This window comes from Homarus americanus, unplaced genomic scaffold (genome assembly GCF_018991925.1).
Source record: "Homarus americanus isolate GMGI-L3 unplaced genomic scaffold, GMGI_Hamer_2.0 scaffold56789, whole genome shotgun sequence".
NCBI lineage: Eukaryota > Metazoa > Arthropoda > Malacostraca > Decapoda > Nephropidae > Homarus > Homarus americanus.
The window spans coordinates 1-18,534 of NW_024754804.1; the positions used below are offsets into that span (position 1 = coordinate 1).

The following is an 18,534-nucleotide window of genomic DNA, read 5'->3' on the forward strand; positions in this document are numbered from 1 at the left end:
TTGCAATCCATAAGGGAACGAGTTCTCTAGGGACGAAAATAGATGAAGCAGGAGCCCTGCTGGTTGACAAACTGGAGCAAGTTGAGAAAGAGATCCTTGCTAAGACTGAGGAAATAGCTAATAGAATGGAGGTGGTTGCTAAGAGGAGCTATGCGGACGTATTAGGAGGGCCACGGGTGGGGGGGGCGGAGAGTAATGCAGAATCAGTACAGGTTCTACAGCAGATTGGGACTCTGAAAAAGTGTGTCGAAGAAATGAAAATTAACGGACCTACTGTTAGGGGAGAGGAGGAACACCAGGAACGGCTCCAGCGCAGGAACAATGTAATAGTTTTTGGAGTCCCAGAGAGCCAGGCAGAGGGAACTGTGAGTAAGGACACACACGACAAGGTGCTGTTTCAAAATATTTGCACAGAGGTTCTGAAGATTCCAGCAACCCCTCAGGATGTGAGGAGACTGGGACAAAAGCAGGGGGCTAAGCCTCGCCCCCTCAGGATCACATTAGGGAGTGAGGAGGAAAAATGGCAAGTTATCCGGCAGGCAAAAAACTTAGCAAGGAGCGAGGCATTTCGAGATGTATTTATTCACCCAGACCGCACGGTAATGCAGAGGGAACAGCACAAGAAGCTCCTGCTGGACTTGAAGCAGAGGAGGGAGGAGTCGAGAAGGAACGGGGACAGGTGCACATGGGTTATACTCAGGGGGAGGGTAGTGGAAACAAGTGTGCCGACACAGGGCCAGGGGGCAGCAGTGCACCCTCCACCCACTCAACCCCCCACCCGGGAGGCGGCACCAGCTCAGCCTACCGGACAGGCGGGAACGAGCGCCGTGTAAACAATGAAATTTTTAACCACACCCTGCAAAATACAGTGTACTTAGCAAATGCTGCAGCTTCTGAGAATGTGGGTGGAGCGGGTTTATTACTAAGAGCAGAGACGTTACCGAGAACAAATTCTGGCTTGAATGTCATGTACACTAATACCGACACGTTCCTGGATAAGAGGGAGGAGTTTGAAACACTACTAAGAGTACACCAACCAGATATTGTAGGAGTTGTAGAACTGTTGTACAAGAACAGGAGAATCGACCCAGAGGAATGTGAGTTCAGTATTGCTGGATAGACTCATTTACGAACCTAACTCAAGAATCCTGCAGGAGGGGTGTGGTTATCTACGCTAGGCAAGACCTTAGAGCCAGCCAGGCGAGGGTACAGGGAGAGGATGTTTTGAAGAGTCCAAGTGGTGTAAAATTAAATTAAAGGGAGGGGACTTACTTATCGTCGGGTGTATCTACAGATCCCCGAACTGTGGCCCACTAAATCAAAGGAACTTAAGAACCTTAATAAACAATGCGGCGATGCTCAACCCCAGCCACCTCCTTATCATGGGGGACTTTAACTATGGCGACATCGACTGGAGAAACGAGTCAACCCCGAATGACTTGAATAATCCTGCTACTCTTTTTGTAGAAACTCTGAGAGATAATTTTCTGTTCCAACATGTGAGAGACCCGACACATTACAGAGGGGAGCAAACACCCAAGCCACTTGACCTCATCATAACAAACGAGGAGGGTATGGTGGCCAAACTGGAACACCTTGCCCCAGTTGGCACCAGTCACCATACAGTGTTGTCATTCAGATTTAACTGTTACCTAGTTCAAGATAAGGCCAGGCCAAGGTGCAAATATTACAAGGGAAATTACAATGGGATGAGGGAAGAGATGAGGGGTATCAACTGGCCTGACTTATTAAGGTACAAGAACGCAGACACTACGCTGAATATCATAACTAGTAAAATGACCCATTTGATCGATAAATATATACCCAAGACCAAACCCAGTGCTTCTAGGAATACGAGGGGATCCCTACACATGAACCATGCGGCGGTCGACAAAATTAAGAAGAAAACCCAGAAATTCAAGACGTGGGTTGGGTCAAACGATGAGCAAGACAGGAGGATGTATGCAAGAGCCAGAAACCAAGCAAAGATAGAGTGTAGGAGGGCTGAAAAGGAGTTCCAAAGGCTGGTTGCACGCGAGGTCAAGTCAAACCCAAAGGCGTTTTACCGCTATGCAAAGTCGAAATTGAAAACGCGAGTAGGAGTATCAGACCTGAGGCTTGAAGATGGTAGTTACGCAGATTCTGACCAGGATAAAGCTGAGGCATTGAACAGCTTCTTTTCCTCAGTGTTCACAAGAGAGGATGCAACTAACCTTCCTGCGTTTGAGGACAGACGGTTCGACACAGCACTGACCCACATTGTGTTCACAGAAGAGGGTATTAGAAATAAACTGTCCAGGCTAAAGGTCCATAAGAGTCCTGGACCTGACATGGTGCATCCTAGAGTGCTAAGGGAGCTGTGCAACGAGCTTGCAGAGCCCCTGAAGATTCTGTTTTGTAAATGCCTGGATGAACAAATGGTCCCCAGTGAATGGAAAGTGGCTTATGTGAGTCCTATCTTCAAGAAGGGCGATAGGCACTCCACGAACAACTATAGACCGGTGAGCCTGACCAGCATAATATGTAAAGTACTTGAGAGTATTATCAGAGATGCAGCGATGGAACATCTACTACGAAACAACCTTGTAAAAGATTGCCAACACGGTTTTATGCCGGGGCGCTCTTGCTTGACACAATTGCTCAAGGTATTGGATATTTGGACCCATATTCTAGAACGGGGTGGTAATATCGACAATATTTACCTAGATTTTGCCAAGGCTTTCGACAGTGTACCCCACGAAAGGCTGAAAATCAAACTGGAAGGGTACGGAATTCGGGGAAATGTCCTAGCGTGGATAGAAGACTTTCTACATGACCGCAAGCAATGTGTGGTGATTAATGGCACGAAATCGTCATCTGTACCTGTAACAAGTGGGGTACCGCAGGGTAGTGTATTGGGCCCGCTGTTGTTTGTTTGTTTCATAAATGATATGCCTGACGTTGTACACTCCTCCATACAAATGTTTGCCGATGACGCCAAGTTATTTCGGGAAATTAAGAACCAAGCGGACTGTGAAGAGCTGCAGAAGGACCTCTGTGGGCTCCAGGAATGGTCGAAGGAATGGCTGCTGAGATTCAATGTCACGAAGTGTAAGAGGATGCACCTGGGGCGTACCAACGGTAAGGAGGCGTACCATATGTCCCAACGGGATGAAGAAAATGTACTAGTTGAGACTGTGTGTGAGAAGGACCTAGGTGTGTATGTTGACAATGAGCTGAAGTTCTCGGGCCATTGTGAGAAGAAGGTAAATCAGGCAAATAAATTATTGGGTCTTATAAGAAGGTCGTTCAGATATCTAGACGGTCCGTCCCTCGTGACGATCTTCAGGAGTGAAGTGCTTCCCCATCTGGAGTACTGTCACCCCATCTGGTCCCCGAGATATGCTAGGGACTGTCAGTTGGTTGAAAATGTTCAAAGGAGGGCCACCAAGCTGGTGCCTGCACTTCGGCATCTCAGCTACCCTGCGAGATTGGAGCGCCTGAACTTGCCTAGCTTATACTACAGACGGGCAAGGGGGGACCTAGTTGAGGTTCATAAGCATCTCAGGGGGCACTACTCAGTTGAGTGTCCTTACTTGGAGCTGGCGGACGCTCGCCCCACAAGGGGTCACAGCTCAAGATTGAAGAAGCCGCAAGTCCGGAAAACCGTGAGGGCAAACTTTTTCGGAGTGAGGGTTGTAAACTCTTGGAACAATCTACCAGAGAGTGTTGTGACGGCACCGAGTGTGAGCTCTTTCAAGAGAAGACTTGACCAACACTGGAGCGGGTTCAGGTACATTCAGGAGCCGGTGCATGCCCAGTACTTGCCAACAGTGCGTGACAGAGACGTGACCGATCGCCCGGGCGGCTAGCGAGCCGACCTTTTGGTGAAGAATATAAATGAAAAGAGTCGGACCGATCGCCCAAGCGGCTAACAAGCCGATCAGTGGCGAAGAGGATAAAAGTAAAAAGTAAAAAAAAGAAGATGAGGTGGGGTGAACCGGTTCCTCCAGTAACTCTTGAGATTATATATAAATTTTTCTAGCACTGATGGTTTCTTAGTGTATACAGTACAGTACTGTATGTGAATTATTAATGTATAATTTTTTATCATAATTTCAGTTGTTGGCTCTGATGGTTTTGGTTACACATGACAGCGTGCCACTACAGGGTCGGCGTAAGGTAAGGAAGCATTGTTACGTACAGTAGTGGGTCTTATTGCTCACATTTACAGTATGCTGTAGTTTGGGTCTTTCATTGCACCGCATGGCTCATTATCTTCACTTAACCTACACTGCATAAACAGAAATTTATTGGTGTCCCTATGGAAGACAATAACTTGTATTGGTAATAACTTGGCCTTGCTATACAACCTCTTCACTCCCAGATACAGCTGATGGGACTGTTGTACCCTGGTCCTACACTTATGGTGGTGTAGAGAATGGATGAGTAGTCGGTTGGAATTTTTTCGTAAGAGGCAGGTCAGTGGGTAGAGAAAACGCTTAAATTCACTGTGGTGATGATATTTTAAAATAAATTGGGCCAAAAAGTGTAAAAAATAAGGATTAAAGTTGCTAAAAAGTCACGTGACTGTGTAAAGCTCTGTGAATGGCCACCAAGCAGGAGCCTGGAAGCTTGAGGTTGCCAGCTTGTGGTGTGTGTGTTGTTACCAGCAGAAATACAGGACTTGTGGCCATATACAATGTTGATATACACAGGTATACCTTATTTTTAGGTTAAAATAAATTACTGCTCAAGTATCATGGTGTGTATTTACTTGCTGGCTGCCACAATGATGCACAAGACCGATAACTGATGTCTGTATTTAATGTTGTGGAAGGACTAGGGACGACCATGGCCAGTGGATGATCAGATGACAGGTGTTATTTAACGTGCTTCATAGCTGGATGGCGGAGTTCTTGATAATACTCTACTATCATAATGACGTTTACTTTGGTAAATTTTTCATCTGCCTTGATGAACCCTGGAAGTAGTTGTCCAACCTTCTCGGCTGAACGGCTCTGTAAATAAATATTATTATATAATTAATTGTGCTTTACTGTACAACACAGTAATGCTATATTGAATATATAAATATTACTAAGCACACAAACTAATCCAATGGATATTAGTTGCCCCATACAAAAAATTTCATAGTATAAATTTTCCAAACAATATTGGTATTATTTTGGTTTTGGTCATCTGGGGAACCTTAAAATTCTATCGGATTAAGTATTTTAAACAATAAGACATTACTTTTAGGGGATTACTGTCGCAAAACATTTTTTGATCGCGTAAGAAAATACAAGTCATAGTTTAGGTTAGGTTATGGTAAGTTATTAGATTAACTATACATACACTGGTGGGGGGGGGGTATTAACTCGAAACTAGTGATTGCCGATAGAAATGAAGGTCTAAATCGTTCATAACACATCACAAACCATCAGAAAGAAACATAGTCTTTATGTCTTAGTACAGGTATGACCAAAACTTAACATCTACCCAATATAGCCCATCTAGAATATAAACATCCAACTACTTATGGTAGTTATAGTAAAATTTTACCCATTAATTAATATAAATGATGATATATCCCAGTGGTTCATTAGTGAATCATCAAAACAATAACAGCACTATGTTGTCCTGTTTAGCTAGCACCAGGCATTATCAAAACAAAAGTCCAGACAATGTTATTACTTCTAAGTTTACTCGTATCTCCAGCTAGTACTGATATACTCTGTAAATACACTGAAAAAAAAAGAGAAAGTCTACCAGGTAAGAATACATGAGAACTGAGCTGATGTGAACATGGGAGGTTTTTTGTCTTCGCGGCACATTTCTTCACTTATGCAGGGGTAGAAATTCACATACGCCCGAAGCGATCAAAATATCATAAGGGCGACAAGATTTTTGCTATTTTGCTAGTCTGGGATGGGCGAGTGAGCCGATGACAGTGGTAAGACACACTCAATGTGTATAAGAGTTTCATATAGAGAATATACACCTGCCTCAGTTGTAGCAAAATTTTGTCAAATTACGTATTTCCGAGTCCCAACGTCGGTACACAGAAAATTTTTTTGTTTGTAATTCACTTTAAAATGGCTGGCAAGCTTTAAAGTGAGAGTTTTGTGGTGCTGAGAAGAAAGACACCCATTTTAGATTTTCTATGTATTATTTAAGCATTTCCGACTTACGACTTGGATTTGGGTTCCTAACCCCGTCGAAAGTCGTGGAGGAGCTGTACACTCAATGATATAATGTAGTGTGATAAAACTGGACAAATGAGTTGGTGCAATGCCACCTAGAACACCAGGCCGGTTCACGGATTATATGACGTCACACGGATACCACAGCTATTCGTGTCGGTGTATGGTAACCGTGCATTGTAATGAATAAACGCAGTCTAATTATGTAGAAATACAATTATTAATGACGAATTAATTTCTATACATGATATATAAAGGCAATGACAGCAAAATTTAATACCTGAATGTATAATAGGCTAGAATAAAAACAATTGACAAGTGATGAAAACTGCCTTTCATCAACAATCACACCATTTATTATCAAAAAAATAATTTCAAGTACATATTCAGATTATCACCGATGCAAACAAGACCTCAAAAAATAATAACTCGTACAAAATTTGACAACCAATTCACACATATTGTACATTCAAAATCAAATAGTAATTGACTTTTGTATTAAAGAACAAAGTGAAATGTAACGATATAGTATTTGAATTAGGTCAAGGTTAAAAGCTTATGCATATTCTTATTTTTTTACTCTAACGTTATCATTATTTCTTTTGCATAAATTATATATTATTATTATCCAATTGGGAAGCAATGGTGGAACTACACCAGGATTCAGTCGAAGTCGATCCAATTTGTATGTAATAGTTCGTCCAGTGTGTTCATCGAAATAACTTGGTGGCCGTTGATAATAATCAAAGGATTTAAAGTGCAGTTCACAAATCTAAACACAGCAAGTTCAGCAAGAGATAATGGATATGCAGCAAATTTAAATTTTGGCTCAATTTTTTTATAACGTAATGCCTCAAAGATAACATATTCTCTCAGCTTTAGTGTAGAAACATTGATGCAATTAAGGCTACTGTCTCCTTAAATGTGTTCAACTCAACGATACAGAAAATAAGGGATGAATGTGGCTTCAGAGCCATAAAGAACATAATACCCAGGACATAAATCAGCTACTGTAAAGTCTCATTTAATCATGAAACAATGTAAAGAAAGATTTACTTTTGTTAATCATTTGGAAGCAAGTTGGCTACTTTTGGGAAACAACTTTCCAAAGTATGCTTGTAATTTTCCCAGTAAGGAACCTGAAGAAGCAGTTGAAGCTCATCCCATGCTTGAACAAGTCAAACTGAGAACTAAACTTTGTGTACTCTATACAAGAGAAGATTTATATAAATCATAAACTTTTTACTTCCTTTTATCTTCTTTGCTACTGATTGGCCGTTAGTCACTTGGGCGATCGGTCACGTCTGATTACTTTTCCTTTTCATTTATCTTCTTCACCAAAAGATCAGCTCGCTAGCTGCCCGGGCGATTGGTCACGTCTCAGTTACGCACTGTTGGCAAATACTGGGCATGCACCGGCTCCTGAATGTATCTGAACCTGCTCCAGTGTTGATCAAGTCTTGTCTTGAAAGAGCTCACACTCGGTGCCGTCACAACACTCTCTGGTAGATTGTTCCGAGAGTTTACAACCCTCACTCCGAAAAAGTTTGCCCTCACAGTTTTCTGGACTTGCGGCTTCTTCTATCTTGAGCTGTGACCCCTTGTGGGGCGAGCATCCACCAGCTCCAAGTAAGGACACTCGACTGAGTAGTTCCCCCCGAGATGCTTATACACCTCAACTAGGTCCCCCCTTTCCCGTCTGTAGTATAAGCTAGGCAAGTTCAGGCACTCCAATCTCTCAGGGTAGCTGAGGTGCCGAAGTGCAGGCACCAGTCTGGTGGCCCTCCTTTGAACATTTTCAACCAACAGACAGTCCCTAGCATATCTCGGGGACCAGATGGCGAAGCACTTCACTCTTGAAGATCGTTACGAGGGACGGACCGTCTAGATATCTGAACGACCTTCTTATAAGACTCAATAATTTATTTGCGTGGTTTACCTTCTTCTCGCAATGGCCCGAAAACTTCAGCTCATTGTCAACATACACACCTAGGTCCTTCTCACATTGTCTCAACTAGTGCAGTTTCTTCATCCCGTTGGGACATATGATACGCCTCCTTACCGTTGGTACGCCCCAGGTGCATCCTCTTACACTTTGTGACATTGAATCTCGGCAGCCATTTCTTCGACCATTCCTGGAGCCCACAGAGGTCCTTCTGCAGCTCTTCACAGTCCGCTTGGTTCTTAATTTCCCGAAATAACATGGCGTCATCGGCAAACGTTTGTATGGAGGAGTGTACAGCGTCGGGCATTAAATCATGTAAGATACTACAGAGTGTACAGCGTCAGGCATGTCATTTATGAGTAGTTGCAAAAAAAAAAGTTGTTTTTTTTGGTTCGGGTTTTTTTTATTTTTAAGATCATTGTTTTTTTATCATGTTTTTTTCTTAATATCTAAACTTTATATCTTGCATTTTCTACAATATCTTATGGGAAATGTAATTTAAGCTTTAATATTGGTTTAAGGTGTAATAAAATAAAATTAGGGTTTTTTTCAACTATTTATTTTTTTATTTAATTAAGCCTAATACATTAAAGTATTTTAAAAATCTCAGAAAGGGAAAAAGCCACGAATTATTATTACAGTTGTACCCCACTTAACGCGGTCAATTGAACCCAGAGGGTCCCGCGTTAAGTGAAATCCGCGTTAAGTGAACAACAGAACATATGGGATTAATTCCAATAGAAACCGGCCCGACCCCCAAACTCCACTTTTTGAAGGCACATACCTATGTTGTAGTAAAAATAACATCTTAATTTTATGATGGTACATGCACACAATTAATACTTAAGAGAAATAGAGAAATACAGTCGCCAAGTTAATGTCCATTCAAATAATGGACTCAACTCCCTCCCCCTCTTCTCACACTACACTCACTGGCTCTTCCCTCTCAGAGAAATTTTTGGGGGAAAACCACTAAATTTTAATAAATAATACCTCAAACTAAAGTTAGGATAATACAATTGACATTGCTGGATTCCTTGTAAGACCAGGAATATTTTGAATATAAATGTCATATATTTTGCACAAAAGATAACATAGTTACCTAGAGAAAAAATTTTATCTAAAATTTGTATGTTTAATGCAAAATATATGATGTTTATATTCAAAATGATCACCAAATTATAAGAATTCCAGCAATGTAAATTATATTCTGACCGGGTAATTTGTATGAATTTTATGAGCTAAAACAAATATCTTCAGTTAATAAAAAAAAAAATAATCTTCACGACACTATCTGTCAATCAAAGTACCCCACCTTGCCTCCCCCCCACCCCGGTCAGTCCCAACCCTCCCCCCCACCCCCCACCAATCCTCCCTTCCAGAGTTTTTAACATTTAGTATTAAATAATACCTCAGATTAAAGTTAGGATAATATAATTGACATTGCTGGATTCCTTGTAAGACCAGGAATATTTTGAATATAAATGTCATATATTTTGCACAAAAGATAACATAGTTACTCTAGAGAAAAATTTTTATCTAAAAATTGTATGTTTAATGCAAAATATATGATGTTTATATTCAAAATGATCACCAAATTATAAGAATTCCAGCAATGTAAATTATATTCTGGCCGGGTAATTTGTATGAATTTTATGAGCTAAAACAGGCAGGGCAGGGTGGCGGGTGGGGCAAATCTAAAAATAGCGTCTCGAGCCGGACACTCACCGCGTATATGTGGAAAAAATCCGTGTTAAGTGAAAGTTCAGCTCTGGCGAGGCACCGCGTATATGATAAAACGCGTTAAGTGAAACCGCGTTAGGCGGGGTAATACAGTGGCCCCTCGGTTAACGAACTCAATCCGTTCCAGAAGGTCGTTTGTTAACCGAAACGTTCGTTAACCGAAACCATTGTTTCAATGGGTTTTTGGGTAATTGGTTCCAGCTCACCGAAAATTTCCTAAATTCAACAAAAATGGTAGAAAAGTTCACTTACTTTGAGGTGTGTATGTAGAAGGCTCCTGGATGATGATGATGATGATGGGAATTACAATGGGGGTGGAGGAGAAGGAAGAAGAGAAGGCATTGGGGTGGAAGAGAAGTCACCCCATGGCACCATTTCACCCATAAAATTTTAGTTCTCTTGGTGTATTTCAAGATTATTTTCTTTAAATCAACACTGTACTGCATTATATATTGTCAATATGTAAAATATATTTCAAAATGACCAATAATTTGCTTGGAAACACAGAAAAAAGCGTTTAGTTGAAGAGAGTCTCAAGCAAGATGTTACCTCCAGTGAAAACAGAGAGACTAACGCCTGTTTGCTGTGTTAAGAGGCTGGATGCTGCGCATTAAACTAGTCACTTTACCTTCAATTATGTTCAATAATTGTTAAAATGACTAAAAAATTTAATATTAAACTTTTAAAATTATTGAATAGTATAAACTTCTTGATATTTACTAAAATAGTTAGGAATTTAAGCCCTAGAACCGATTAATGTATTGGTGGACTGATACTAAAGCTGGTTGCCCGGCCAGTGCAAGCGAAAACATGTTGAGGTCGGTTCGTAAGAAATTCGTTAACCGAATTTTTGTTCGTTAACCGAATTGAAGATCCTTATGGAAGGCAGTTCGTTAACCGAAATTTCGTTAACCGAGGCGTTCGTTAAACGAGGGGTCACTGTATTAAGACTAAGAGAGATCAGGCATATCATCTGAATCACATGCATCCATGTTTATGGATACTAAAGAATTTTCTGATTCAGAATCAGGTATTCCAATATCTTCTTCTTCTCCTTCATCACAATCACCCGTAAAACTTCCTACGTTTATCCTCTTTATTATGTCTTCAGCATCTAAAGCCAAGTTATGAGAAATAAAGATTAATTTCTCAGCTCTGTCATTTGTTAGCCTGTTTCGTTTTTCATTGTGAATCCATGATTGGCGACTAAACGACCTCTCGACGGCTGCACTAGTTGGTGGAAGATTTAATATATCGCTGGCTATTCTTCATAATTGAGTGGACCAGCAGATGCCATTCCACCAGCTGGTAGGTGAAGTTTGTTTCACAGACTGAACTAACTTTGTCATTTTGAGGACTCAGTGGTCTCCTTCTTTAAACATAAGTTAATGGTGAGGAGGAGAGATGCCCCACAGACCACAATTGACTTTCTTCAGTAAAAAGCAGAGGGAACAAGATGCTATCCCTCAGCCTTCCACTTCAAGAAGGAGAGAGGATGTTCATGGTGGAGAATCTGTCAGTGCAGAGGTTCCTGACATTTTCTTGGAAGGTGACTCACCTTCCAAGAAGCAGTAAAATGCTCCTTCTCCACCTCCACTTCCTTCTCTTCTCCCTTCTCCTCCACCTCCCACTTCAAATTCACATCATCATCATCATCCAGGAGCCTTCTACATACACACCTCAACGTAAGTGAACTTTTCTACCTTTTTTGTTGAATTTATGCAATTTTCGGTGAGCTGGAACCAATTACCCAAAAACCCATTGAAACAATGGTTTCGGTTAACGAGCAACCTGCTGGAACGGATTGTGCTTGTTAACCGAGGGACCACTGTATAGTACTTTAGACTTTTTGTGAAAATAAGTAGGTCTTTATTTATAGTTTGATGAATATCAGTATCTGATAATAATTGAGAATAAAAGCTTACCGATTCTTCTCCAGAGATGTGAGATCCTCTGTAACGAGGATCAAGCAAGTTTGCAGCTAGGTGGATGGGCTGCAGTAAAAATTTCCTTCTTTTTGGGATGATACTCATCAGACATTCTTCCTCACTCTTCAGAACAGGACTCGAGGAAATGTTATCCTTAAATGCTTGTTCTAAGTCACTGAATATTTTGGGTCCAATAGACAGGTGTTTATTGTCCCTCTCAACGGCATTAATGGCACCTGCTATTGGTTTTGGCAATTTTAAAAACCCATCTGTAACGGGCCGAGTTTTCTCTTTTTATAATTTACCATCCAGATATTATTTTCTGTTATTATTCTTCCATTCTTTATTTATAAAAACACTTTATATTCTTATACAAGTAATTCTCTTCTCAGTTATGTATGTTCTTTATATTAAACTTTCATGATGTATATATTTAATAATTTCTATGCTGTGTCGTTAGTTCCACAATGTACATATATGTCTTATCTTTCTTTTCTTGTACTTTCCAAGTCTTTCATTTCTTTCATGTATATTATATTTACTCAGTTTCAATGTTCTTACCTTTCTGAAGTATACTCTGGTTTACGTCTATTCTTATACATGGGTTAGTCTGGGAACCATGTTATTCTCAGGGCACTTATTATACTTACAAGTAGGCTGCCACCACCAGACTTTTGAGTTAGAAGATAACATAACTCATGGAAAGTTTTTGGGTAGTGTGGTAGATGTATAGGCACGTGAGTAAGTATTATTTTCTGGGAACCAATGTTTAGAAGGAGTAGAGTGGTGATACTCGCAGATCACTAATTCAATATTTATTAACACAGTGAGTGGATAAGATGCATCTTAGGTTCACTCAGGCTAAACAGAACTGCAATTAACTTAAGTCATCAAACACTTCAAGAACTTATTACTCATTAAATACCTCCAACTACTTATTACTTCATTAGACAATTGTGGTACTGTTACCTTGACAAATGAGATTCTGAAACTATTATTCACAAGATATCACTGGACCCTCAGGTCTTACTTTAACAAGTAACAATTTACCTCTTCAATTCTTGGTTAGAACATTACACTCTCAGGTTATTCTTTCACGGTCACTACAGATGGATACATAACACACTGGACAACTCCACACTTATAGTAACATACAATACCTCTTGTTAGTTCACAAGGAACAACCTGGTACTGTGAACTCTCATGCAGTGGTTCAATACTTAACCCGGGATACTATATTTCTGCTAGTTATCCCTCCAAACATGGGCCAATACCGCTCCATGCAAATAGATGAGGTACAATCACCAGGTGGAGTCAGCGGGCACATTTGTTTACAGCGACCGCCAAGCTGAAGGCTCGCTCGCTAGGTGCACCCAGGGAGGTTGACTCGTGACAAACTGGCAGTGTTTTGAGGGCGCTTCCCGGGGGAATCGTGTCCTGGGATTCTAATCGCGCCCCCTTAGAGACCTCCTTCAAGAACCTTCTTGCCCATAGGTAGCTACCGAACCTCAGGAGAGTTGCTAACACACCCGCGTCTGGAGACGTGGAGGAGAAATCACAGAGGGAGTGAATATTTAACTTCACTATACAAAACATATGTCTGGCACCGGTCCAGACGATAGCTAGATCTCTACTTTACTCGACTCAATTGGCACGGAAGTTACTATGTTAAAACATGAACACTGATATTCACAAAATTGACTAAGTTAAACTGAATTAATATGGCGGTGTGGAACACACGTGAACATACCTGGAGATGTGGAGGAGAAATCACAGAGGGCATATTCCTACTAGAAAGACTAATTTTACTAACAATAGGCCCTCTATTCAAAGTAGTCGTTGGACACCTAGCTGTGACCGTCAGTGTCACAGATCAGGCTAATTTTCTACATCTATATTTATGATTTAATCAGAGATTGAGTTTGTCAGTAAAGAGGTGAAATGGAGTTATATATGCGTTCGCAACTCTATTGGCCTGACGGCAAACCACATCCCAGGTCAAACGGCCGTTAAGTCTTGGAGAATTTTGAGTTTGACAGGAACTGTTCAGGAGATTAATGACTTTCTTAAATAAACAACCGACACTAACTAAACTATAAACATCAGATTCTCTGATGTCGGGGCGACAAAATAATATAACTCAGTAGCGATCAGAAACTCATGGGTATCCCCACGGACGACATAAAATACGCCACTCTAGCTGGCAAACTCAACACTCGCTTACTTGACACGTCTTACTAACGATAAGGACAGTTGAAGCGTTCAACACCACTCACAATGGATCTTGAATGTTCCAACTGTAAACAGACATATCTAAGTTGACTCAAAACAAAGGTGTTCTCTCTCACATTCAAATACATTATATAGAGAGGTTGGTTTCAGTAAGTCAGAGAAAATGGGATAACGGAGGACTGAGGTGTCTTGAAGTGATGAGAAAACGGACTCCTCAGATGGAGGACTCAAAATAAAAGCAGAGTTACATGTTTTGTGGGCTGTTAAGCGTAATATGAATCATTTGATTTTGGCGCTAACTGACGTGTAAGACCGTGGTCGTTACACATCCACTCTATCCCAGAAAATCTCTGAGAGCAATAGATTTCTAACTGCTTGGTCTAGCCCAGCCTTCTTTGCTTCGTCATCAATAGCCAGGACTTGAGGGCATTTCTGTTGTTGCTCATACTTTCCATGCAGTGGATTATTGATCCCCATCTGAAAACATTGAAACTTTATGAATGGTGCTGGAGTCTTGGCAATTGTAAAGTTGTGTATACCTATACTGTATAGCCTAGTTAGGGACATTTATGAATTTATGATAGTGACAATAAATCAGAAAATATAAATCTCATAAAATTTTATTGGTACATTATTTGTTGGATTTATCAATATAGTGATTCATCTACACCAGCTTCCGGACCACCCATGAATAAGCATGTAAAAACCATACCTTGTTTTAACTGGAAGTTTCAGTGATTCTTGACTGGCCAGGTAATGACTTCTGGCATTTTTTTAGAATAGCAGTCAGCTTTTGGGAATTTTTAATAGCCTTCACAACACGTGTACAGTCTCGCTGATTGCTATCAATTGACTTAATATTGGCCGTATCTGTGAATATTAAGTTGAGTGTATGGGCAAGACACCCATATGCCTGTATGTGTGGGAAGTCTTCCTTTATAAGTGCCTAGGCTTTCTTCGTGTTTGAAGCATTATCTGTGCAAATGGCAAGCACCTTCATTGCACCAATTTCTTCAACCATTTTTTTTAACAGACTTGCCATATATTCTCCTGTATGACTTTCTGCACCTATAGAAATTAAAAAAATTATGATGGAGATTTATAACCCTTGTAGCTAATAGCCTATTATTGTATGTGATATATTATGCATATGCTAAACCTTTTTTCAGTTTGTAATTTATTAATTGTTAACAATATATTCATCCCACTTGAGCCAAAGCCATTCAGTGGTGTGTGGACAAGTTATCAAATGACCAAGATTGAAGAAGTAAATGGAATTAGCTATTGTAAATAAGTAGCGCAGTAATTTAACAGTAAAAAGATTTTCAAAATAAAATTGTTTGAGATATAAGACATCAAGCTAAATTTATTGTTTTTCAGTTTTTTGTTAGGTGACACTGACACCATATGAGTGAGACATGAATGTGAACAAACCTGTTGCAGTGCTGCTCCAAAATATGGGCCTGGGCACTGTAATAACAAAGTTAATGATTCCCTCATTTCTGCAAAACAAATAAAAACAACTATTTAACTTCTTTTATATAAGATAGATACTAATGTTAGATTAGAACAAATGCCAGTAGATATGATGTTTTTATCAAAATGTTATACTGTTTGTAATTTAAATACAGTAATTAGCTAGATACATCAAACAAGCCATTATATTACCTTATATTAGTCCAACCATCACATAGTATTGCCACACTAGAAGCTGTTGCTACTTGTTCTTTAGCTGTTGTAACAGTTTCCTCATATACTCTCAAGAAGAGAGTTTGACATCGTCACGGTTAGGAAGTTTAAAAGCTGGCTGCAATGTTTCAAAAAAAATTTTCCAGTGGGTGTTCAACCATTCTTAATGAACATCCTGTTCCATAAACAGCGCGAGCTACTTCAAGTTGAGACTGATCCTGTAACAGAAAATAAATATTAGAGGATAGTTTCAAGTTATTTAGATTTATACAAGTTGGATCAAATTCTAGACATTTAAAGCTGTGAAACTGTAACTCAATTTTTCAAAATCCATAAATTATACAAGAATGATATTAACGGCATTATTTTATAATGTCCACGATCTGTTCTTTCGTCATCTGATCCTTAGTGACCCTCGGTTAACGAACTCAATCCGTTCCAGATGGTGGATTACGTTAACGAAAAGATAACGAAACCATTGTTTCAATGGGTTTTTGGAGTAGTGGTTCCAGCTCACCGAAAATTTCCTAAATTCCGCAAAAATGGTAGAAAAGTTCACTTACTTTGAGTGTGTATGTAGAAGGCTCCTGGATGATGATGATGATGATGGGAATTAAGAATGGTGGTGGAGAAGGGAAGAGATGGTTGGGGTGGAAAAAGAGAAGTCACCCATGGCGCCATTCACCCATAAAATTTTACAGCTCTCTTGGTGTAATTCAAGATTATTTTCTTTAAATCAACACTGCTGCATTATATATTGTCAATATGTCAAACAAATTTCAATATGATAATATTTGCTTGGAAACACAGAAAAAAGCGTTTAGTTGAAGAGAGTCTCAAGCAAGATGTTACCTCCAGTGAAAACAGAGAGAGACTAACTCCTGTTTGCTGTGTTAAGAGGCTGAATGCTGCGCATTAAACTAGTCACTTTACCTTAAATTATGTTCAATAATTGTTAAAATGACTAAAAATTGAATATTAAACTTTTAAAATTATTGAAAAGTATAAACTTCTTGATATTTACTAAAATAGTAAGGAATTTAAGCCCTAGAACCGATTAATGTATTGGCGGACTGATACTAAAGCTGGTTGCCCGGTCAGTGCAAGCAAAAACATGTTGAGGTCGGTTCGTAAGAAATTCGTTAACCGAATTTTTGTTCGTTAACCGAATTGAAGATCCTTATGGAAGGCAGTTCGTTAACCGAAATTTCGTTAACCGAGGCGTTCGTTAAATGAGGGGTCTGTATATGTAAGAACTAATTTTGTTCTTCTGGGGTGTCGCTGTAAATAGGGAATTTCTCTTTACTTGTGAGGAGGAACTTGGTCTTGAAGGAGGATCATCTGGTGTTGTTGCTCTGTATGTAGATGTTGGTGTAGTTCGAAAATATGAACTAACAGGTGGATGGTCCTTCTCTGCACACTCCAAAACACTACTAGTTGGTTTAGGTGACTTAGCAGGTATTTTGACATCCATTGCTTTTGGCAAGTCAGGTGACTCACAAATAGTTTCCTCATCAGAATCACCTTCCTCTGTCTTTTTTTCAGTATTTAAATACAGTCAACCCTCACTTTACGCGGTTAATGTAACCCGGAGGGTCCCGCGGAAAGTGAGGAACGCGTAAAGTGAATAACATAACATATGGGATTAATTGAAATAGAGTCCGGGCCGACCCCCAAACTCCACTTTTTGACGACACACAACTATGTTGTAGTAAAAATTTTATCTTAACTTTATGATGGTATGAAAAAACAAGTAATATAGAAGAGGTTAGTTTAGGAAAAATAAAGGTTAACATAGGAAAAATAAAGGTTAGGTTAGGAAAAGTAAAAGTTAGGTGGAACACTTACGTTAGTAGAAGAGATGGGTCGGCGTACGGGGATGGAGGCTGGTTCCGAGGCAGAGGGCAGGCTACTGGCCCTCAGGTGAATCACCATTACTAGGTGCATCACCATCACTGTCACTTACAGTTGTCAGGGCTTCCCTGACAAATCCCTCAGTCATCTTCACTGTCACTATCACTGGCTTGGGCTGGCTGTGGTGGGTTGCTGGCGAAGAAATCTGTTATGCTTTGCTGACGGCTGGTGTTGATGTTGTCGTGATACACCTTGATGTAGGGCTCCATAGTCTGCAACAGCTGGGTAGTGAAGATTTCATACCTGTTTGCGTCAGGGTCGTCGGAAAGGAGGAGCTTGGCTTTCTCGATACACTCGATGGCATCCCTAACATTACTATGGGATAAGTGTTGTTCTTCTTGGGATGACGCACCACCTGCCTCTTTACTGACGTCGTCATCATCATGTAACATCTCCTCGGTAGTCACATCATGTCGTTGTTGGTGGTCTCGGAGAAGCCTGGAACTGTAAAACACTGCGCAGCTTCTCTGGCAAGGTCCACTGCTACTGCAACAGTCTGAACCTCACCAGTCACAGATTAACTCCTCCTCTCACCTGGTATTCCATGCAACACATGTCTCCATGCGTGACGAATTGTAGCAATAGACAGCTGATCCCATGACTCCACCAAGAAGTTCACAGCTTTCTTGATGTTAAATACTCTCCAGAATTGTTTGAACAGTATTTTTTGCTGTGCCAACTGTTGATCCTCATCTTCTTCGCTCTTGCTATCGGTGGTGGTGTCATTCAGGTTACGCAACTCTTCCCTGGTGTTGGTGTAGTCGTTCAGGAGTTTGAATTTTTTCGTAGAGAATGTAGCTTTTACATTACAGATTAACTCTTGGTCCATGGGCTGTAATATAGACGTAGTGTTGGGAGGAAGGAAGACCACTTTTACGTTGGGGTGACGATCTAACAG

General features: G+C 40.3%; 1 long non-coding RNA gene across 1 annotated transcript; it reads right to left on the reverse strand.

The window, feature by feature from the left end:
* Nucleotides 1–14,676: 14,676 nt before the first annotated feature.
* On the reverse strand, nt 14,677–15,936 carry LOC121856116. Its single transcript, XR_006086898.1, has 3 exons — nt 15,702–15,936; nt 15,468–15,535; nt 14,677–15,101 (listed from the first exon to the last, which is right to left on the reverse strand). It is a non-coding gene; the product is annotated as an uncharacterized LOC121856116 (long non-coding RNA).
* Nucleotides 15,937–18,534: the final 2,598 nt, after the last annotated feature.